At 38.6% G+C, this 25,349-nt stretch overlaps 1 protein-coding gene and 1 long non-coding RNA gene across 2 annotated transcripts in view; one reads left to right on the forward strand and one right to left on the reverse strand.

The window, feature by feature from the left end:
• The window catches only part of LOC126367228 (uncharacterized), a 34,892-nt gene extending 16,206 nt beyond the window's left edge, over positions 1-18,686 (reverse strand). Inside the window, exon 1 of the long non-coding RNA XR_007566459.1 lies at positions 18,647-18,686. This is a non-coding gene — a long non-coding RNA (uncharacterized LOC126367228). The remainder of the gene's footprint in view (positions 1-18,646) is intronic.
• Positions 1-25,349, forward strand: part of LOC126367196 (netrin receptor UNC5B-like) — a 195,949-nt gene that overhangs the window by 31,091 nt on the left and 139,509 nt on the right. The window lies entirely within an intron of this gene.

A 25,349-nucleotide genomic window follows, 5' to 3' on the forward strand; every position in this document is an offset into this window, starting at 1 on the left:
TCGCTTCTTCTGTACCAAAGCTCACACCCGTGTCGATAGAAAGCGAGATATTTATGCTTACTTTATGCAGGAATATTCTCAGCTATGGAATTTACTGGGCTTAATTCATTTAGCGGCTCAGAAACTAGTCGGGCTTCTACTGCCGTTCCTATGTGAAATTTTAGTCCGTATAAAATTTAATGTTTATGCGGAAAATGGTTTTGGAATACGAAATCTGGATCAGAGTTTTATGTACGGAGAGCGAATGTGATATCTGGCTTTGTTGGTTCGTTGGCCTTATAGGGTTTTGTTGGAACGTGTCTGGAAAATGTTTTGTGTTTTAATATCTGTATTATTTAATTTTGCAGAAATGGCCGAACGAATTTTCTTTGTGTTCTTGTTTTAATTGATTCATTGTAAATCAGATCTTTAAATTATTTTTTTTTGTATTTTCAAACTCTACCATACTTTGTTATACACTTTATTCTTAGTTCAACGAAGTTATTACTAATCCACAGAGCATTTTATTTAAACAATTAACGAAATATAATATTCATTGTGACCACAAAGTAATGTAGTTAAGTCCCATTGGGAATATCAGTTGCAGATAAAGGAGTGCATTGATATAATATTAAGTTGGTAGTAATACAGACACATTCAGGCACTGTTAGGGGCTGCTTATAGTGCTTATGTTAGGACACTGATGGCATCATTTCTTACTCTTTCAATGTTCCCTTACTTTGTTAGATCGAAAACCTTAGAACTTGGAACTAACCCTCTGACATCGCCATTCATAACTGTATCACTCACAAACACTTCCAATAATTCATCGTTAGTACACGCAGTAGCGAGTCGTTCTCCGGAAGCAAATGACTCAGTTGGATCGACTTTAAATCTGACTAGCTTAGAGTTGCTCATCCATCGATTTATCGCCTATCGACATTTTCAACTCAATAAGTGTTTAAGATATTATTTCTATCGATTGTAAAAACTAGTGATACCATCAATGATACAAAAGCATTGATAGCATTGATAGTATCTATGAAGAATGAACTATTGGATTTTGCAATAATATCAATAATATCAGTTGTAAAATTATCGACAGCACTAGCAATCGATTAACACATTCCGGCCAAGTAGTTAATATGCGGCAAAACACAATAAGTATTACAATAATTACATCAGCACATTTATCAATAGTATCAATTACTTATGGACCGTAATCAATACAATCGATATTATTACTGAAAAATGGCGATATTATCGGTAGACTAGTGACAATATTGGTAATGCCATAACTAGAAACAGAATATCGATGGTCAGTAAACAATCTAGTGCAACACTAGACTTGCTGGAAGACTGGTTGGTAGACTGGTGGACCATCAGTTTGTCATGTTACGATTAGATAAATAAAATAGATGACTTCTGGATGCACTACAACTTTTGCATTGGACGCGATAGGTTCTAATAATATGATTTTGTTTATTGATTTAATTTTATTTCTTGAATTTAATCTTTCTCCTGTATCATCATCTCCATAGCGTTATCTCGTTTTAACAGGGTGCGGACCCTTTCTAATCTGAAGATTTCACAGATCCGGATTTTTACAGAAAAAAAATCTTCCTTAAGTATATGGAACAAAAACATTACAATTGTGAACAAATAGGCTACGTATTTCTAGACCAAAATGTAAATAGAAACTAGGACAGGTAGACGGAAAATCGATGGTTAAGTTACTAAAAGCGCAGGTCACAGTAGATCCAATACTAGGTCAGACGAAACTGCCGACTGTCTGTAAATGGCGGGCTTTAGTTCTATAGAAATAAACCTACTGAGAATCACAATTTTGAATACTGATAATGATGATTGTCTGTTATTTACAAAAAAATAATGACTACCGAGCTATGTATTAAGCAACTAGTAAAAGTATTTTTTTAAATATTTTATTAAAGTTTATGACTTTATAAAGTTAGTTTTTGTTTGAAGGACGTACATTAACCAAATTGGAGACATCCTTAGGACAGGTTCAGTAAGATTTACTCTGAACCGGTGTGCGTGTATGAAACGATTGATGAATGTGGAGGAAGCAAGAGAAGTATGTCAGAATCGAAACAAATGGAATTCCATAGTCTCTGTTTACCCCGGCGGAAATAGGCGTGAGTTTTATATAATGTTTAACTTTATTGTTAACTAAATACTGTTAAGTACTTAATTACTTCTCGCACTGTTAATATTTATTTTTGTTACACAAAACTTAGCAGTAATCAGGTACAACAGACACGCTATTGTACGGCTGATGATGAAGTGTTCTAAATTGGAATAGTCGGTTATTGGCTCAACGTTTACCATCTAGTACATACATACATATAAATACAGACAGAAAGTCACGCCTATTTCCACCGGAGTAAGCAGTGTCTATGGAATTCTATTTTCTTCAATCCTGACACACTTCTCTTGCTTATCATCTAGTATGTATATTATTAAGCTGGATATTATCTGAAAATAGATCAAATACAAACCAATATATCAACACATCATCATAATCATTATCATCATCATCATTATATATCATCCTTACCAATATTGTAACGAAAATCAACACCTTTTCAAAACGAATCACACGTATGATACCGCGTTTTACAAAAAAAAGTCGATACAAACCACTCGGTCAGTCCCCTGCGGAACACTATAGCCGTTCCCTCTACGCCCTGCATGATTCACAACACCAAGTAACCCACGGCATCAAATTACGTACAATTTTTACCAACACCCCCACCCTGTTCAATCGCCAAATGAAAAGTCGTCGTCAATTAATTAGACGCATAGCGGTCGACCGTGAGAAACGCCGGGGTTAGGTTGCAAGAGATAAGTTATTAGCGAATATTGCAGTGAGATCAAAATTAAAAAAAATATCTGTTGAAATCCTTCCATATAAACAGTGAAAGAACTCTGGTGCCACGGTTACTATTGAGTAACCAAAGGCTCCTAACATGGCTCATGTAACTAACTAGGTACTACTCATGTTACTTTTGGACAATTGGGTGATCAGCCTGCATTGTTCTAACCAAAGCAAGGATCACGAAGTGAGTTTTGTGACATTTCAGCTGGTTATTATCCCGAACATATGCCAAAAGGCGAATAAAACTTTATCCGTTCTATGCAATTTGATAGTTTAAAGTCAGTTTTAAGTCAATAGTATATAGTCAGAGGTACAACCATCGTAAGATGAATTAAGTACCCATGCCTCACCAAGTGTGGTGGTGAGCCGTGTCGCCATCTATAATAGTCGAGCCAACTGTGTTAGTGAAATGAGATTTTACTTAATACGTGGGGAATATAAATTTAGATATAGATAATAAGTTAGGACTTATCACAACCTTTGTTCAGGAAGTGTGGCTGATTGTGGTCTTCTAGAGACACGGGTGTGACTTTTTGTTAGTTTACAGACCATACCCCACTGCACATTGATGAAAAAAAGCTTGTTTTCTATGGGACATACATCACCATGGTGACATCAAGTGTACCTAATGAGATAAGACCCGAAATTATTTCCGATCGGAAATCAAACCCTCTCTGACGAAGGGGCAAACTTTCGCCAAATATTCTTAATATATCCGATATTTTTACAACACACAATTAGTCTCAATTAACTCTTTTTATTCTCCCGCAGATATTCTTATACTACCTCTGGGTTGGCTAGAAGAGCTCTCTCTCTTAGGGATAAGTCCTCCCTTGTAAACGTCCATTTCATGTTTGTGCTGTAACTAGTTGTTAAGTGCAATAAAGTATATTAGGCCCAGAAGATCCTTTAGAATTCATATTAAATACTTACTCGCTTAGCTTTTAATTTAAACTACACCCTAAAGTCGCCCTTACCAACTTTATAATGAGTTCATTAAAGCCGAAGTTCACTCTTTCTAAAGATAATGCTGATTGGAAAATTTTTGATTCGGCTTTGTGAAGTTCGGTTTTAAATCGGAGTTTCAAGGATTTTGCTGTCGTTAGATTCGGAGTAATTGTTATATCACGTTTTTCTATTCATTTCTTTTTTATTTAAGATACACCATGACGTCACGGTGTGCTTTCGTGTTTTTTTTTTATTTTATTGTTATATTGTAATAGTCATTATTCGGGGATTTTTTATTCGGGGGTTTCAGAAATAACAAGTTCGATAGATGAAATGAATGAAGATACTTCAATTACGTATGAAGGTACAGTGATTACGAATACACAGATACCACAAATCTCACACCCAAAATACTTCTAAGATCGCTTAGCTGTCAATGTGAATATGTGAAAAGTATTAGAAGATTACTGTGACTGTATCTTTGAAAAAGCTGTAAGTGAAGCAAGAGAAGTCAAAGTAATATTTACTATCATAATTGACGAGGAATGTAAAGCAGATAATGTAAGACCTCCTAATGACCAAGCTTTATTCATTATAAATAATGACGTACATAGAATAACTAAAAAAAGAACTTACCCAAAGTTCAACTTCTGGAAACGTGAGCCTAACGTTACCAACAATATATTGCAAAGAGCATTACATTCTCTCAGAGAGCATCACCCAAAAGCAGAAATTGAAAATTTAATGGACAGTCGATTCTAATTTATCAATGTTACCTATACGGGTAGTCTATTACAGGGATCTGTATTATTCAACGGTTCAGAGTACACAGGTGTCACAGATTACCAACACGATAGCCTGGTGGCGTGTTTACAAACCCTGGTACGGCACAGAGCTTAGTTTTAGTTTTATTGTTGCGTCGCGGCTCTGAATAAAGGTACACTGGGAGCATTTTCTCCGTGAAAACAAGATATTTTCTAAAACAAGACATGTGATTCTGCTTGGAGTAGGATTCTGATAATAGATGCCTGCGAAAGAAATATTTGAGAGATGGATTGTTCATAACACATTTTTTTTTGTTAGGTAATCCCAATCTGTTGTAAAGGGCGTATCGTAACTTACCGTTACGTGAGTTTGTGATGAAACGCCAATAAAAAATAACAAGAATAATTTATTTTCTTGCAGTGGTTTAATACAACCTCCTTGGGCCAGTGGTTGAGCGTTGGGCTCACGATCCGGAGGTCCCGGGTTCGAATCCCGGTGGGGACATATCACAAAAATCACTTTGTGGTCCCTAGTTTGGTTAGGACATTGCTGGCTAATCACCAGATTGTCCAAAAGTAAGATGATCCGTGCTTCGGAACGTTAAGCCGTTGGTCCTGGTTACTACTTACTGACTGTAAGTAAGTAGTCGTTACATGAGCCATGTCAGGGGCCTTTGGCGGCTTAATAGTAACGCTGACACCAGGGTTGATGAGGTTGGTACTCCACCTCACAACCCACACGATAGAAGAAGTGGTTTAATACTATCAAACTTGCAAAATTAATTTTCTAATTCATATGCCACTCATGTATTTCTTACAAGTTTACGAATTGACACAAAAATCCCATGAAAAGGTCTTCTTTTATTCAGTAGCGTACGGTCATGTATACACTTTGGTACCATGTCACATTAACTTTTTTGATTAAATTGAACTGTTAGTCTCACTAAATGTCAAATATGTTAGTGCGACAGAGTCCTAAAGTGGGTACATTATATTGCTTATGCCTGTACACTAGAGTTTGTATTTACGCAGCTAGTTTGATTAATGATAAACTGCTGTGGGGTTTCAGAGATTATGTAGATAACAAACTAACGTATTCATTTCACGAACAACACTGTTTTCAATAGCAACCCTAATATTTAGCAACTTTAAGCTGTTTTTAGATAAAACTTCTATCGTACCTTAGGTTGTTTAGCTAACGAAAGAGCGTAAAACCGAAGGTCATTCTAAAAGTTTTACAAATTCGTAACATAAAAGGTGTGGATTATCAACTAATGTAAACTACTTTTGATCGAAAGGGAGATTATAATATTGCTGTAAAACAGGAAAATAAATTGTTCAATGTGGTTGATTACATGGGTATTCATCACGATTGATCAATCTACTATTAATGTCGTGTTCACAGTTAATTTATAAAACAATAATGGCTGGTGTTGATTGGGCTTTTATTATATGCAGCTCTGCATCAAATAACTATAGTGTTTAAAGAGTCACATAACCCTTAACGGCCTCCGTGGTCGTGGTTTGAGCTTTGGGCTCACGATCCGGAGGTCCTGGGTTGAAATCCCGGTGGGGACACGTCACGAAAATCACTTTGTGATCCCTAGTTTGGTTATAGGACATTACAGGCTGATCACCTGATTGTCCGAAAGAAAGATGATCCGTGCTTCGGAAGACACGTTACGCCAAAGTAAGTTAAGTAAAAGGCACGTTAAGTTAAGTAAGTTAGTAGTCGTTACATGAGCCATGTCAGGGGCCTTTAGCGGCTCAATACTAACCTTGACACCAGGGTTGATAGGGACAACCCACACGATAGAAGATAATCCTTATCATGAGGATTTACCCAATCTATTTCATTTTCTTCTATAAGCAGTTAAAGACATAATTATGCGGCAAATCTACAATAAGTCACATGACAAAAAAAGATGAGATAAATATATAAAAAACCCATTCTTCTAAAATAGCTTATGCAATTATTTAATTTTAATGGAAGAAGCTGACCTCCAAGGCGATTTGTCGATGACATTGGATGCCAAGGGCGTAAGACCGCTGAAAGTGGACGCCTACATCCAAAGCTGGATAGATGACGGGGCACAATGATGATGATTAATTAATTTCGTGTTTACTTTTTTGAGCTTTTGCCCGCGGCTTCGCTCGCGTTAATTTTTGGTAACATGGTCCCCTTTCCTGACTTAGAACACAGAAGAGAACTCGAAAATGACATATAGACAAACGTCTGTTCCATACTAATATTCTAAAAGTATTACTAATATTATGTTATGTTGTGTAATTATTAAATAACATTCTTTCACATTTATAATATTAGTATGGATAAAATAATAGGTGTTCCTACTATTCCTATGACGTCAATAAGAAGCGACTTGGTGACTATTTCCAGTAGATTCCAGTAGAAAATATGAATTTATCATATTTTACACATCAGTTATATTAATAGTACTAATTGGTGATTCCGTTTGCTTGGGCGGTTAGATCAGACGGTCCAGTCGTTCTGGCCTAAATTCACTATGACCTGATCCTGTTTCTGAATGTTGATTGATACGAACTTGATAGCCCAATCTTGTCATGGTTGGCAATAAATTAGAATATAATATTAGATTTTCCCAAGATACAGGCTCTGCCTAGTTTGGGAACCTTTGTTCATCTGGATATATTTTTAATATAAGTACCCATCCTACTTTATGTGCCTCATTGTCATTGTTTTCTGGTAATAAAAACATTTTTCTTTTTTTTAGATAGGTTCTTCTTCTATCGTGTGGGTTGTGAGGTGGATGACCTACCCCATCAACCTACTCTCTCTCTCTCTCTCTCTCTCTTACTGATACAAGTACGTAGTCGTTACTGGAGTCACGTCAGGAGCCTCTGGCGGCTCAATAATAACCCTGAAACCAGGGTCGATAGGTACCCTCATTTTGTGTTTATACATAGCTAGTTATGTTTTTCTTTTGTTTGACCTACAAGGACGTACATTGACCAAATTGGAGATGTTCATAGAAAAAGTTCAGTACGATCTACTCCGAACCGGCGTGCGTGTATGAAACGATTGAGGAACGTGGAGGAAGCAAGAGAAGTGTGTCAGGATCGAAGCAAATGAAATTCCACAGTTGTCCACCCAATAACTTCTATCAGATTGTAAATAATTCACACTAAGGCATTATCATTGCAAATTACAGTACTATAAAAAAACTTAAATATGAAACAAATAAAAAATTCCACATTTAAAATATGAAAATAAATTCGCAGATAAAAATAATACTAAAAGTATCGTTAGCACTTCAAAAGATGCTCAAAATCGCCTGTCACAGACATACTACTTATGGAATATCCAAAAGAAAACTTGAAAACGTGCAAATCGTCACGACGGCATGCTTGTTACGCGTGTCTCCCGCCACGTGCCAGTGTCACGCGTCAGACGTGACGATTTTGACAGATATTATTTTAGGGTTCATCAGTTGCAACGATCAAAGAATAAATCAAATTATTGATTTATTTAACAGCCTCCGTGGTCTAGTGGTAAGAGCGTTAGGCTCACGATCTGGAGGTCCGGGTTCGGTTCCCGATGGGGACATTGTCGAAATCACTTTGTGAGACTGTCCTTTGTTTGGTAAAGACTTTTCAGGCTTGAATCACTTGATTGTCCGAAAAAGTAAGATGATTCCGTGCTTCGGAGGGCACGTTAAGCCGTTGGTCCCGGCTATTAGCCGTAAAAACACCTCCACCAACCCGCATTAGAGCAGCGTGGTGGAGTATGCTCCATACCCGGTTGATTGAGGGGAGGCCTGTGCCCAGTATTGGGACGTATATAGGCCGTTTACGTATGTTATGTTATGTATTTATTTAATGTTCGGAAAAACATCAGCCATAATAATTAACATAGTAGCATCTTATGGTAAATACGGGAAGCCAATTATAATTCTTCGCGGATAGAAAGTAAGTAGTAGCGGATAGTAAGTAGGTAATTTACCAAATGTAAAATTTAATAACTTTTCACAAACATCTTCTTACTAATAGTATAAATGTGAAAGTTTGTGTTTGTGTTTGGATGTTTTTTACTCTTTGTGTATATAGCTTATACATCAGAATAACACAGGCTTTTTAACAATTAAAAATAAATCAGAAATTCTCACCGCGGAAACCGAAATCCACGCGGACGAAGTCGCGGGCTGCCGCTGGTTTTAATCATACACAGACTAAAGTAAGAAAAGAACAACAACAACATTTTGATATTATAATTTATGAGACTGGTACCTAAACTAGATACAAGAGCATCTGTGGATATCATAATTAGCAGAAGAAGGCAAAGTTAATAAATTGGAAATCAGAAGTTAAGAACTAATTTCAAATGAAAACAAAATGCTAATTTATTAATATCATTTATTTTTTCTCTGAACCTGTGTGAAACGACTGATGAATGTGGACGAAGCAAGAGAAGTGTGTCAGGATCGAAGCAAATGGAACTCCATATTCTCTGTTTACGCCAGTGGGGAATAGGCGTCAGTTTATATAGTATGGAGAACTAATTTATTTTGTCATAATAATTATTGTAAGTAAGTAATATTACCCTTATTTTACGAAAAGGTCTAATTTTAGTTTGAAAGTGATTAAAAAGCTAGGTACACAGAACTTTTGTAAATATTCCAGAAAATAATGTTTTAATATTTTATTATGTACGGAATTCTACATACAATATTTTACTTTTTTCCTAACCTCTTTTACGACAAGGGTGGCAATGTCAATTATTTGCGTTGCAATCATTTTTCTGACAGTCCATCATTTTGTATCTCTAGTGATAGGTACTTTTAGGATATTGTTATACTTAGGGGTGAGACATTTTATCTTTCAAAGGATAGAAGTTCTAACAAAGTGTAACTGGTAGCTAATATTTCAAACTAGTATAATATATGTATGTAGTATATATGAAGTATAATATATGTATGTAAATAACTTCAACATCAACAACTTTTTTGAAAAAGAAAGCATCAGAGTGTCAGTGGAAAAAGTATGCAAGCGGTCATAAAATAATGAAAAACAATTATATTTTTTTAATTAACAGAACACTGAAGAAATCTACTGAGACAACAGTACCATTAAAAATATATTATACTTACCAAATTAAAATTTCCCTTTAACGTATGCCACACTGAATATCTTTTTTTTTAATAATACTGTCAGCTAAAATAAAAGGAATTACAACGAAGGCGGCTGCTAGTTAGTGAGACGTCGCACTGGAGATCGCGTGTCATGCGTCATATCATTGTACGTCACTAGTGACGTCATTGACGTTGGATGTAACAGGTATAAAGATTGATCATAACTTAGTAACAATAACAACAGTAACAAATTGACAATAACAATAAGTGTAACATTTGTGTCGATAACGACACTATCATGATAGTTTCCAACTGGTCAAATCAGTTACTTTTTACTAAACGTCAAAACACGAAATGACTATGGAATTTGTATGAGAAAGCAACCTGTGATGTCATAGAAAAACGTGACAAAACTGTCGCACTTTTTATTACAATTTTCTTTATTAAAATTCATAAAAAAATTAAATAGAAATGAGAAAACGTTTATTGTCACATTTAGATCTGTCTTTATTTAGTAATCAGAATTTTATAAATTGTCTTTGACCTATGAAACTACTCAATTGCAAAGCAATACGGCTGTCATAGACATATACGGCTGTAAGCGCTGCGCCTCCATGTTGCGCCGCACGCGCGACAGCCCCAACACCATACTGCGCGCGCTGGCGGACCGGTGGGACTCACGGTTGCTGGCCCGATGGATACGACTGCACGCAGTCAAACAAATATAGTCTGCCGCCATCGGTGGTCCAACCGGCCTCGATTACTTATTTGTTACTAATACTAGATTTAAGTTTGTAATGTTAGTAACAAATATGGATGTTTTTTTTTATAAGTCCGAAATAAACTTTTTTTTTATAGACTAGTAAAAGTGCGGCAAAAGAGACGCTCCAATACTGGTTACCTGTATAGCGCACTCTAGACCAAAACTCCCTATGGATATATCAGGTCATACAATTAAATTATGACGTTTCTTCTTTTTTTTTGACGTGATTTTATTGTAGATTTGCCGCAGAAGGCATTAACTACTTGGCCGGACAAATAGGGAGCGCTGAAGGCTTTCACACGATACAACGTTAAAGACAACAGGCCTGAGGGTGGCCAGTTGGGCGCGAACCGCGGCTCAGGGCGTCGTCTGAGAGGAAAAGTATTTGAAAGAATTAATCGACCCCAGTGGGTCGATAGCGATAAGCGCTGATTGAGGGAAAACGTCGACCACGCCGGCGGGGTCGGTATCGGGGTCTTGAAGTGTTTGGTGTCGCGAGCTGATTGGCCGCCTCTATGGCTAGAGTAATCGTTTCGTCAGGATCTCACATTGCGTATGATATTCCATATTGAAAATTTAGACTTAAATATTAGAGTTTTGACCTAGAGTGCGCTAAACATAGGTACGGATAGTTTCTTTTCCCTCACAATAACATAAACATGACCATAATCCGTAAATAAAAATAGAGTAATCAAAAGACAACTTTAGATAAAAATGATCAGTCTGTTACAAAGGATACATTTATTTTAAAATTAACAGTTGTTAATTGTCCATCCCTTTCCTTTCCGGTGGATTAGAAACTAACAGTACTTATAACTGAAAATAATATTAGGAGGATTCTGCAGGAATTAGCACCAGTGTGTATAATAAAATCTAGTTTAAATACTAGAACCTCCCCATCACTAGCCGTGTCACGTCCTCGCTTGAGACGTAGCAATTTACGCGACACACGGAACAGGGGATTTTTGCTGTTCCCGACGTTTCGCTTCGGTTATTGAAACGTTTTGGGTAATGGAGTCTGGAGAACCCTGTTAACCCTTCTGGTTTGAAATGTTATGAAATTACGTTGGACTTTTGCCTAAGCTATACGTAAAGGTTTGTTTGTATCGGTTATATTTTTTTGTTGGTCTTTTTTCTACTCGAGGCTTTGTGTCTACAATACTTGAACTCTATCTGTGCCAAGTAATGTTTTAGACATTAAAAGACATGTGTTATTGAATTAAGAATTACTTTAAGAGCACAAGCAACCCCTAATGGATCAGCGTGGTTCTGATTCTACCTGATATCAACTCAGAATCATGGTCTCAATCATCCCTCAAAGTTTTCGTTACAATGTCACTAACGCCCTGTATAATCATTATTTCCTTGTACCTTTTCCTTTTTGATCTTGACAAACTTCAAAACATTTTAATTTTACAATTTTTTACCAACAATAACAACATGCAACACCATCGATCCCCATCCTTCGTCAAGTTAAAATTCCCCGTCGCCCAACATAACACGGCCAAATTGCATTCTCTCGCAAACGATACAACCCAATTATCGCGCGTGACAGCTTATTTCAGCCGCATCGTACCTCTAACGTTGGTTAGAGCTACACTTTTAATTGGGATATTTGGCAGTATTCCATTTCATTTAGCCGTTCTCACTGTTGATAGAACACGTTAGTGACGGTGCTGTTTGAAATTCAATTTTGGGAAATTGGAGCTTATTTTAGAACTTTCACGAGAAAGTTCCTTGACACATATCAAATATTTGTAGCGTCTATTTTCCTTGCATCTGTATTTAGTGGACAAATAAATGAATAAATCATAAAGATTAGCGATGGGGAGCTAATAAGACCACATTCAAACAATTAAAAGCAATGTTTCTTTTTTTTAATTTCGCACTTTTACTTTTACTCGTAAATTTAATATCAAATAGCTTTTTAGATAAATTGCATCGATGTGGCTTTTGACTTTTGACCTCAACATTACATAATCAGCCTAAACATAAGTATATATATCCCACTGCTGACTTTTCCTCAATGAACCGGAGGGCATTTGGAATATACTCCACCATACCACTCCAATAGCAGAGGACATATCCAGTTATTTAGGTTCAAAAGAAACCCATACTGCCGTCACTTGTGAAAAGACAAATCTCGTTGATGAAGATGACAAACAAAAACAAAACTACTCCCCTAAACAATCCCATTTATTTACTTACCAAAGAAGAAGAGCATAGAAACGCCAAAATTCGCTCACGAGTATCAGGTTTCAATTAAGACTTCCATGAATATTTAAGCAAGAGCTATAATTTTTAAAAAGCAAACATAGAAAAGCCCTCGCATAAATCTAGATACAGTCCAGCAGACACCCAAAACAAACAGTACACACTTTAAAACAAGGGACACAAACTGATTTGCATATGGGAAACAGTCACATATGCGACTGTGTTTGCAAAAATTCACTTTGCGATCGATATTCTAGTACTGACCGTTGCTAGCTTAGCTGTATAGACCCGTTTGAGTTTCAAGTTTATTTACACTTGTTGCTCGTCTGTGCTGTGATATAACGAGTGTGTCTAGTTCAGTCATATTCGCCTTTTCAACAATTTCTTTGAATTTCACAAGTTTCGCAAAATATGACATGGGTATGTTTAGAACCATTATTATCATTGAAACATTCAAACATTCATTGTCATCAATCAGTGTAAGTAGGTACAAACAGTTCGTCTATTCTAACTTGAGTCCATTTTAAAACTGAAAGTGGCTATAGTATCGTCTCAGGGTTATGTGATTCTACCTATTCTCTCTAGCTATTACAGGTAAGTAGGAAAGATGTTACTTTCGTTACAGTCCTCTAGGGTTTAAAACCTAAATTTTCAATATCAACCGGATCTATACGTATAATTAGAACAAAGTATATCAAACCCCAATTCGTTATACCAAAGTCAAAATCGTCAGGGGAATGGCTAAAGGCAACACTTCATATTTGTTATTACGAGCACCGCGCAGGAGGGTACCATTCATATTCAAATCACTTTCAAATCTACAACTATTATTATCCCGGACGCATTGTGTTGCTCCTCAGGGACCTATATCATTATTCCGAAGCGTCCTTCAAATCATTCCCCATGTAAAAGTATTGTTGTGTTCCAATCCTCTGGACGCCGCGTGGGCCAAATTATTGTCACGAGGGTGATTCGAAAACACTTTATATCACTTTACTACCTATTTACCGCGCCTTACCATTCACACCAGAATTTATATCAAACCTTTGTAAGGTTTGTATTGTTACAAACGTTATGACACAAAATTATGCGTCGGACTTTAGATCCTCGTAAGAATTTCAAGGCATGATTTACTGACGGTATATTTAAATTACATATAGGTGCAACAGTTAATAAATTTCACTCAAATTATAGAGTCAACAAACATCCATTTGTAATAAAAGACAAAGTTATAGATCTAAGAATTTCATCGGCTCCTTTTAAGAGTAATTTATGTGACGATAAAGTTTATTTTTTATGTTCCATTAATGCTGGATTCGATTCCAGTATCGGATTGTCTAATGTGAGTGGCGCCAAAATTCTGGCGGGCGGACGTCCTCGTCATAAAATTTCGGTCCCAAACAAACATTAACTTTTAGCGCCCCAACCCCTGGCTTTGTTTTTTAAATAAGCATGTTCAGATCAAGTTCGGTAGTTTTAAAAATATTGACTTTAAATGTCGACGAAACGAAAATTAGAACTATCGGTTACAAACCAGTTCAAATTGTTTTTTATATTCCTAATAATAGTTACTTACAAGGTCATGTAATTAGCAGAAGAGAAAGTAGCACTTATTGTTCTAACGAATGTCGTTATTAACATCAGCGCAAGGGAATTCATTTTGTATGCAAATCATGACGTTAGAAGAGATCGCTTACATCACGAAGATGGCTCATACAAACAGTTACAGAGCAAAGAGGCTATGGAGCCACATTATAAACTCATATCACTCGCGTTTCCGCTGATGGTGTTAGAATGATAAAATCCGGATATGACAATACCAAGCCATTGTTTCAAGCCAACAATGATGGACAAAAAATAAGAGGTCGAAGACGAATAAATCTAAATGACATTTGAGGCACTGAGAAACTGGTCTAAAAGGTTCTTTCTTTTTTATTTTCTGAACTCGGGAATGTCGCTGGCGTAGTTGATCTTGGAGAAGAAATAGTCCTTATAAGGACTATAAAATTTAAATTTATGATAAATTCGCTCGTCAGAAGGGCGTCGAAGGTTGATTTCATTTTATAAAAAATATTCTTGAAACTTTTTAACTGTTTAACTTAATAGATTATTATGACGTCACAAAGCATTTCTACCTAAGATATTGAACCGATACGCATATGTAAAGGATGCTGATAAAGTTAATAAAATATGTCGGTATTAAATTTCACAATATAAGTACGCTTACGAAAACCTACCAACTCAAATATCTTGACATAAAGTTGACTTTAATTCTTAACTTTATTGAATATGAAGTGTCTAAAATATTAAAATGTTCGTTGGTAAAGTTAGCAGAAACTAAATTTATGTAGATTTATCAATTTTATCATGTCGCACATATCTTCACATACTTATATAGGTATATTATTATTTTTCAACTAGGTAATTTCCATAGCAGCAAATCTTGCTTGTGAAGGAAGTAAGTATATTATTTAGTAAAATTAAGTATACTATATCACATAAGCTAACGACTATCCTATTTGGAAGATGAAATAAGTACTGACACCTCACCGAACTGTCTGTTAGACCAACGTGATATGGTTAGCCGTATCGAATATAATGGTCGAGCCAATTGTGTGTGTAAAGTAAATTACTTCTCTATTAGTACCTACAAGTAAGATATGGCTGCCAGTTTGCCATTTGTCCACCCCATTAGGGGTGCTTCTCACAATTATCCGTTTTTCTTACCAATACTCCACAGCAGTCAATCCAAAATCCTTTATTTACAATGAAGATTTGATTGATTTGATTTATTTTTTGATGATGAGTTTTTCTGAATTGAAATTGAAGGATCAACAGAGAATATAACAAGCTACCTAACTGTTAAACCCTATAGGGATAGTCTGAGGTACATCCATCGGAGGATAAACTAGTTACCCACTCCTCACCGAGCTTTCACATCCTCTGTGGTCCAGTGGTGAGTCCAACTCACGATCCAGATGCCCCGGGTTCGAATCCCGGTGGGGACATATCACAAAAATCACTTTGTGATCCCTAGTTTGATTAAGACATTACAGCCTGATCACCTGATTGTACGAAAGTAAGATGATCCGTGCTTCGGAAGGCACGTTAAACCTTTGGTCCCGGTTACTATTTACTGATGTAAGTGTGTAAATGTTACATGAGCCATGTCAGGGGCCTTTAGCGGCTCAATAGTAACCCTGACACCAAGGTTGATGAGGTTGATAATCCACCTCACAACCCACACAATAGAAGATAACACTTATCATGCGGATTTACCTAATCTATTTTATTTTCTTCTATAAGTAGTTAATAATCTACAATAAGTCACATGGAAAAAAAGACAAGACAAGAATGTAAAAAAAATACCTATTCTAAAATATAAGCTATTTTCATTCCATTATTTAATTTTAATGGCTAGACCGCTGGAAGTGGACGCCTACATCCAATTCAACACTCCAGGGTTGATAAGGCTGGTATTCCACCTCACAACCCACACGTTTAGAAGAAGACCGAGCTTTCTGTCAAATACACACACTGTTTCACAGAGCACACATAAGCATACGGTACATATTATAGGTAGTCCAAGTATTGCGCATGCGCAGCCGTCACCTGCCATTGCTATCAGCTTTAGCGCTGTTTTCAATTAAATCCACGAAGCCCATGACTTTAACACTCGAAACGTGTCTTATCATTGCAATGGTGACATTATCAGCTAAAAGCCATCGGCCGAATGCGTCCAATTAGAACGAAACGTGGAAGCTCGAAGTCAGGTTTGCTGCGCTCGGCTTTGAGTGGTTGAGAGATTTAAGGCTTAAACAAACATAATACTGGTAGGATTTGGCCCAGATTCCTGCAGACACCTCCTAATTTTATTTTAAGTCATACCTGTCATTTTCTTATCCGCCAAAAAAGAAAAGGACGGTTGATTGAAAACTGTTTATTTTTAAAAATAATCGTGTGAATGAATAAATAGTCCGGGCTAATAAAATAGGTATCACGCTGATATGCAACTCATTTGACGTGTTCTGTTAACTTAATTCCGTAGGGTTATTGGCCAATATAAAATTTTGGGAGTTTTTTAAAACGGAAAAAGAAAATGACAAGATGTACCACATCACACCACACATAAACAGCCTATATACGTCCCACTGCTGGGCACAGGCCTCCCCTCAATCAACCGGAGGGGGTATGGAGCATACTCCACCACGCTGCTCCAATGCGGGTTGATGGAGGTGTTTTTACGGCTAATAGCCGGGACCAACGGCTTAACGTGCCCTCCGAAGCACGGAATCATCTTACTTTTTCGGTCAATCAGGTGATTCAAGCCTGAAAAGTCCTTACCAAACAAAGGACAGTCTCACAAAGTGATTTCGACAATGTCCCCATCGGGAATCGAACCCGGACCTCCAGATCGTGAGCCTTACGCTCTAACCACTAGACTACGGAGGCTGAAGATGTACCTATAATTATGTTAAATATAAAGTCATTTCACTGACATGGTAACATTCATAATTTGTGTCAAAGATATATTATGGAATTCTGAATATTTTTATTAAATAAAGCCAGATTTAAACTGACGAAAAACATATTTTTCTTTTTCATTAATAATAAATCCGTCATTTTATCAAATTTTCTATGACGTCACAGGTTGCTTTTTCATACAAATTCCATACTTAGTAATTCCGTGTTTTGACGTTTAGTAAAAAGTAGCCGATTTGACTATATAGTTGGAAACTACGCTATTAGTGCGGGACGAAGAGTTATTATTATAATTATAATTCGTAGTAATTCTTTATATTATGATTACTTATCCTGCTCAGCGGTAAGGAAAACATCGTGAGAAACCTAAACCCGAGAAATGCATTTTCGGAGGTATGTGACCTCACCTGGGCTGGTTTTCCCTTCGCGTGTTGGAAGGTCAGACAGGCAGTCGCTTCTGTAAAAAACCGGACCTGTCAAATCTTCAGGTTGTGATGTTGATGAGTATTATTCTTTACGTATATATTCTTAGAAGCGTAGTTATCACTCCAAAAATTAAACTCGTTTGTGTCCAACATCATGAATTGACAATATTAATAAAGATGTTTTCATTTATTACCTTCAACATAGCCTCATCAAGGCCCCTATCCTTGTTTTCTCCGCGTATCTGACCTTTGATCCCTGGTGTTTCATTACTGACGTAGACTGATGTATCAATACATCATCTGGGTACCTGAGATGCAGTCAGTTAAGGCCGTTGCATACTGGCTACGATCAAACTGGAATAAATTGGACAGTTACGGAATGATAGATATAGTCGTGTATAAAAATAAATAAATAATAAAATGTTTAATGAATAAAAAAAAATAAGCCAGACGATTCAGTCGGGATTGTTTTTTGTTTGTTGCAATATTGCTTTTTTAGACGAATCGTTTCGATGTAGGCTTTTTAACCCCCTTGAGCCTCAGCTCACCTCAGTGCGTGGCCCAACTAAGCATCTTCAGACCTGTTGTCCTAAATTTTGTACCGGGTGAGAGCTCTCAGCGCTCCCCATTTATCCCCAGTGATGAATGCCATTGGTCAAAAACAATAAGTCAATACGTCTAAAATAAGTCGCGCTCAAAACCAAAACCCGTTGTATCTATACCCTTAAACTAACTAGAACCTTCCGGAGGTAATTGCCTTATAAAGCGTCATATGTTGCACTATATTTATGAACCTGACAATTTACTTGCTTGATTAAGGTCGGCTAACAACCTTTAGTAAACGATAGAGGACTTCCCTAGGGAAATTTTTACCTCAGCACATAGCAGTCAGAAATGTCGGACTGTTTAGAAACATTATGGCTTTAGTTCATAACGGCCCCCGTGGTCCAATGGTTGAGCGTTGTGCTTACGATCCGGAGGTCCCGGGTTCGAATCCCGGTGGGGACAAATCACAAAATCACTTTGTGATCCCTTGTTTGGTTAGTATATTACAGGCTGATCACCTGATTGTCCAAAAGTAAGATGATCCGTGCTTCGGAAGGCACGTTAAGCCGTTGGTCCCGGTTACTACTGCTCGATTGATGTAAGTAGGTAGGTAGTCGTTACATGAGTCATGTCAGGGGCCTAAGGCGGCTCAATAATAATCTTGACACCAGGGTTGATGGGGTTGGTAATCCACCTCACAACCCACACGATAGAAGAAGATGGCTTTAGTTTGAGGGGACGGGTGCAGGATACACGTAGATCCCCTTCTCAATAATAGAACAACTCCACTTGGACGAATAGTTTATTAGAGTCAATAAGACACACAGTATCACGGATCACAATACTTTATCCTTATCAAATTAGTCAGTACAATATAACAGCGTGCGTGTGCGTTACAACACTCGAGCGAGAGTCGTCTCTTGACAGCTCACTGACAGCAGTGACAGCTATCTGTCAGTTAAGGGGTGCGTTCATGAACTGAACGCCGCCACACCACCCCCCCACGAAGAAAGGAAGTTAAAGGTCAAAAGCTAGAGGTACCTAATTACGGTAGATTCGGAAATATGTGAATTGGCTTTCAGCGGTTGTAAAGGGAAAGAGCGACTTCCCAGGCTACGTTCTCCAAAAACATTATATAGATGGCGCTGTACAGATTTGCCTTCGTTTAACTTTCTAATTTCATGGATAACAGACGTATACATCTTTTATCTTTGTTCTGGGTATAAATGATGACCCTTGTCATTACAAAAAAAAATATATAAAATATTTTTTTTTTATTACACCCAAGCTCAGTTCATCTTCCATTCATTATTATTCTGATCAAAATAAAGAGAAGCTATACAGGGTGTAACGGAACGGGGGTATCAACCCGAAGTGTGCCTACTCTGTCACTATCTACAAATCACATGCGAGAGTATTGGCCGCCTAAATTCATATTTGCATTAGTTATGAGCAATTAAATTCCAGGTCTTCATGTAATAAATTCAAATTTGCACAACACTACGTAGCAATCAGCTGTTCAAGGTATTTAACTTTTGAGTGAACAGCTACCACCTCTTTTATTTATGCCTGCCCTAGTAAAGGGTAAACGTGCCAGTGATGGCCATATTAATCAATATTTTTTAAATTGTTTTGTTTCATCCTTGTGAGGCCAAGATTTCCAGACACAATAGTTAAAAAAACAATGGGCTTTGGTCCCGGTTACTGCTAACAAGTAATAAGTAGTCGTTACATGAGCCATGTCAGGGGCATTTGGCGGCTCAATAATAACCCTCGCACTAGGATTGACGAGGTTTGTTATCCACCTCACAACCAATAGGATAGAACAAGATGTGAACATACATAAATCACGGCTTTATCCCTAATGGACCAGACAGAGTTACAAGTAATTACACATATCTAATATCACACTTACTGCGCTACTGAGGTGGGCAGAGTCACTTTGTTGTACAAGTTTTGTCCAAAAATGTAGTCGATTACCTACATTAATAGTTGATAAAGAAATGTACTTTACAATGCATCTCGTCTCCTTGTGTAGTATGCTTTATTTTATGATTACGTAATATCAGGCTCCCTTAACACCGTCATCCAGGTCAAATGGGCATCACGCTAGCGGCGAATGCGTTCATGGCTAGCTAGGTACGGGACAGTTTCATTAGAATACTTTCAGAGTTTTGCAGGCCCTAAACAACTACTACTACTCATACACAGTTACCACCAATCACTGACTAAGGTGTGCAAGTACTAACACCTCACTTTACAATGGATCAAAGGACACAGCGATTCAAGAGGTAACGACGCGGCGGACGAGTTAGCCAGAAGGGGAACGGGAGGTAACAGCCATCGGTCCGGAACCGATATTGCCGATCTCATTCGGACAGGTCCGCTCGCTGCTACGAACGAGAGCAGCCAACAAACACCTTTTTGTGACGTGACTTATCGAAGATTTGCGGCAAATGACATTAACTACTTGGCCGGACAAATGGGGAGCGCTGAAGGCTCTCACCCGGTACAACGTTTAAGACAACAGGCCTGTGGGTGCCCAGTTGGGCGCGAACCTCGGCTCAGGGCTCGTCTGAGAGGAAAAATATTTGAAAGAATTAAACGACCCTAGTAAGTCGATAGCGATAAGCGCTGATTGAGGGAAGTCGTCGACCACGCCGGCGGTGTCGGTATCGGGGTCCTGAAATGTTTGTTGTCGCGAGCTGATTGGCTGATTCTATGGCTAGAGTAATCGGGTCGTCGGGATCGTATTACATACTTCGGACGCCGATGCTATTCAGTACCGTTCCTAAGCGGGATGTATTCGGAAGCCGCAACTACCAGGGGATTTGGTTGGTGCGGAGCAGAATCGAAAAAACTAATTTGAGCCATTGGGCAATGGTTGGCAGACTTAGGTCAATGTGCAGATTTTCATTGCGAAGGAACCACGAACGATTTTGTATTTCCTGTAGACAGTGGATTTGAGAGAGACTCGCGTGAGCGAAAACTACCCCTGCATAGGTCATGATCGGACGGATGCAAGTCGTGTAGATTCCTAAGGGATAATTTACTACGCTTGTTAAGGAGACAATGAACACGGCCCATTACAAACGTGGCGCGATCGCGCACACGTTTGATATGGGCCTTGAAAGTAAGACGTCTATCTAAGACTACGCCGAGATATTTGACTTGCTCCTCCCAAGGGATCGGCTTGCCAGACATCTTGATGACTTAAGTTGACAGCGTGACCGTGACGTATTATAATAGCCCTTTGAAAAGTACACCGCTGCACTTTTCTCCGGGTTTACCTTGATTCTCCATTTGCGAAACTACTTGCCCAAGGCATTGGCGCGTTGGAGAATTCCGGTCATCATAACTCGACCACGGCACGAAGAATAGATGGCTGTATCATCCGCAAATAAAGCTAGTTCGGTATTAGGGTATTTGGGAATGAACAAAAACACCAGACTATGAACCACCGTAAATAAATGCAGGCAGGCTAAGATGGCACTACCCAACATCAATAGTTGTCTCTCCAAAAGAATTCTAAATGTGAAGAGGTCTCCACTAATACAGGTAACAGCTGCAGGTAGCAGGTGTAGCTGTGTGGTCACGGTGATATCAACAAACATCTGTTTACACTAGGTGTCACCGACAAGCCCCTGTGCAGAACCTGCATGGACGAGACAGCGGCCCATGTGCTACTGGAGTGTGAAGGAGCCGCCAACTACCGGGTCCGGCACCTTGGCCAGACGAGGCGCCTCCCTGAGGCGGCCGGCAACGTCAGAGGCTTGTTAGAATTCCTTGGGGATTTACAACATAGTAAAAGCAAAATAAATTTCTCAAGTACCGTTGTGACTGCCTACCCCTTAGTGATACGGGCGTGATATTATGTTAGTATGTTCTGATTACTTATGGCTCTGCCCACCCCATTAGGGATACGAGCAGCTGCAAGTGATTGTGTATCTTATTAACGAGACATTAATGTTACGTTTACAACATAGTAAAGACAAAATTAATTTCTCAAGTAAAGTACCTACCTAACATAACTTTACTTTTACTATGACATGGTAAAAGTAATCTTAAAATAAGTACTTTCGTACAATACAATAATACTTTATTGCGTACAAGGAATTAAAAACACATAACAGTATTTTTTTAAATCTTTTTCTATCGTGTGGGTTGTGAGGTGGATTACCAACCTCATCAACCCTGGTGTCAGGGTAACTATTGAGCCGCCAGAGGCCCCTGACATGACTCATGTAATGACTACTTTCTTACATGAGTAAGTGTCACCGGGACCAACCGTGCCTTCCGAAGCACGGAATTGCAAATTGCATTGGGACAGTTAATGGGATTTATACCCTGTACCAGGATGCCAGGGCTCGCGAATAGAAAAAGGCACGCTAGTGTTTCAAACTATCCATATCTAATCTATATCTAATCTATAGTTCAGTATCGATTATCGATCATAATCATTTTCAACTACGATTTTGATTGGTAGAAATAAAAAAATAACTTTTCAAAAAATCTAAATCCATGGACTTTTGAGTTATTGAAATTCAGTTTAGACAATCAGCCCACTCAAAATAACCATACTATCGGAGTGTTGCAATACTACTGACTGAGGGCAAAATTATCGATAGTTTGTTATTAATCCGCAACGATACTATCGATTGTATTGCACTTAGGTAATAAAATCGAAAATGTTCCCACTTTCCGAGTTATCAATAGTCTTGCTATCGATCGACTCTCGGTCGGGATAGATTATCGATAGTCATTTTTTGATCGGCAAGCCCTAGTGCACCCGAAATTCAAAATGGCGGTGCTGTTAAGGGAAAGTTATCATTAACCATGATAAAAAATATTATTTTTTTTTGTATTTTTTTTCCTTCCTAAATTGTAGTCGTGTATTGTCCAACAGTGAACAATAACATCACGCCTTTTTCCCATTGGAGTAGGCAGAGACTGCGGAATTTCACTTACCACTACACGCTCGTATCGCTACATGCCCGTACCAAACATACATACATAATATCACGCCTTTATGTCTTATGGGGCAGACAGAGCCACAAGTAATCATAACATAGGTACATAAATAATTATCATGCTCGTACCGCTAATGGGATGTTCTTGTGACTCTGCCCACCCCATTAGGGATACGGGCAGAGTGATAGTATGTCTTATTATTGACAGATTAATTTCGCCTTCTGCTATTGCGCGGGATATTTGCGAAGAAACGTGGCAATTCTGTGTTAGTGCCAGAGTGTGAGCGCGGGTGATCCTTATTTAGATAAAGGACTTTTTTACTTTTCTAGGTTCAAAGTAAAATACGTACCTACTTTCATAAAATACAATACATTCATTCATTCAAACAATACCATAAAAATATTTTATTGCGCACAAAGAAATAACATACCCTTAAGTACCAGGATACTAGCATTCGAAAGAGATAGAAACATCGACGGTAAAAAGCAATCCTGCTGTAAACCACACCTTGGCCAAAATTTTTTTATTTTTGATTCGGAATCAGAAAAAAATTCTGCGTCGAATGGTCCTATTCCCATGGCTCTACGACCTCTAGAAATTTCTGTACAGCGTTGGGATTTTGCTTATTTTTCCAAAAAGACAACTGAATATTTGCTGTAAATAGCATTAAAAACAGCATTTTTCTGTGATATGTCTTTTACACCAATTTTGCTTTTGCAAATAATTTGATCTTTGTAGTTACAGCACTATTTAATAATGAACAGTGCGGGTTACTGCATAATTGCATAACACATTTAAGTAACGTACTGTGTTTACTATATTTATTAGACAATAATCTGTTGATCGGCGTTGTTAACTACATTTTAAACAAGTATGATATTACAGACAATGACAACTTACGCCAATTTAAAAACATCGATATTTACTGGTCATGCGCATTTACCGCCATTATAATACGCGCTCGCGCGTATATGACCGCGGGTTACCGCGTTGCTCAGTTACTCCGCGACAGTCGGGAAGGAATGACATATTTGCTGTAACTATGTTACGCTACCAATATGGAGTCATTTTTTTAATTATTTATTATTACGAGTGGGTCACGGGATTGTCCATTTGGAGTTGGTCTAATCCTTATTTCTGCCACTAGCGAGGTCTAGCCCACCGGGTGGTTACCCGTTGGGGGAGGCCCGGTGAGCGCACGTCAGCTTGTGGCGATGGTCGAGTCCGGTGTTGGAGCCGTCCGGCTGCTTCGTCATATTGCTCGGTCTGAAGAAGGTTTGGGGCGACGACTGTTAACTACCACTTGGAAACTTCACTCACCCTCGAAGGTGACCACAATACTAACTATTCAGCGAAGAGTAGTAGATGTGGACAGCCTCGTTCCAGTCGTTGGCAGTTCAATGGAGATGGTCAATACCGCCACTGAACTGGATTAGTAGTGAGGTCAAGCCTCTCACTATAATGGGCACCGGGTCTATCTTGCTTCGGATGGCGTCCAGGGTATCGTAGAGTAGCTGGATAGTCTGCTCCAGCATCTCCAGCTTATTCATTGTAGAAAGTAATGTCTCCGCTTGGCCTTCTTCTCCTATGGAGGGACGGCGACTGCTGTTGTTGTTGCGGTTGGTGTTGGTCATGGTGGTTCGGAATCCACAGCGGCAGACAGGGCAGATTTTGCCTTCTTACGTGAGTGCTTCGACCTGTGCGGTTTATGCCCATCTGGACGGTTGCCGCTGCCATGTGCGAATTCTGGGCTGTCAGTTCGCTGGGATGTTTCGCGACGGTAGCTGCTGCTGTGGGTTTCGAGGCTCTTGCACTCGTTGATGGCGTAGTGCCCTCCATTCATGTTGCCAGCTCGCGCACCTTTACCGGGCAGGATGAGCTGTTAGCCGGGTGAAGTCCGCTGCAGTTACAACAGATAGCCGGTTCCTCACGGGGAGGCATGCAGTCTTTCGCCGCATGGCTCTTACCGCATCGCACGCAGGCTATGGGACGATGACAGTTGTGGCTGCTGTGCCGGAATTATTGGCAGTGGTGGCACTGTGGCGCTTGGGTCTTCTTTATGCTTTGACTTTTATACTGGGCATGCATAGGAGTTCGGAGGTTTCGTAGATCTTTTGGAACCCCAGTGTTTGCCGGATCTCCACGAAGAAGATGCAACCAGGCTTGCCTGTGCGGGCCTGGATGGGGCGGATATACTCCTGTTCGTAGCCTCGGTTCTTCAGCTCCTCCTCGAGTTTTGCGATGTCAGTA

The sequence above is a fragment of the Pectinophora gossypiella genome, chromosome 5 (genome assembly GCF_024362695.1).
Source record: "Pectinophora gossypiella chromosome 5, ilPecGoss1.1, whole genome shotgun sequence".
Classification (NCBI taxonomy): Eukaryota; Metazoa; Arthropoda; class Insecta; order Lepidoptera; family Gelechiidae; genus Pectinophora; species Pectinophora gossypiella.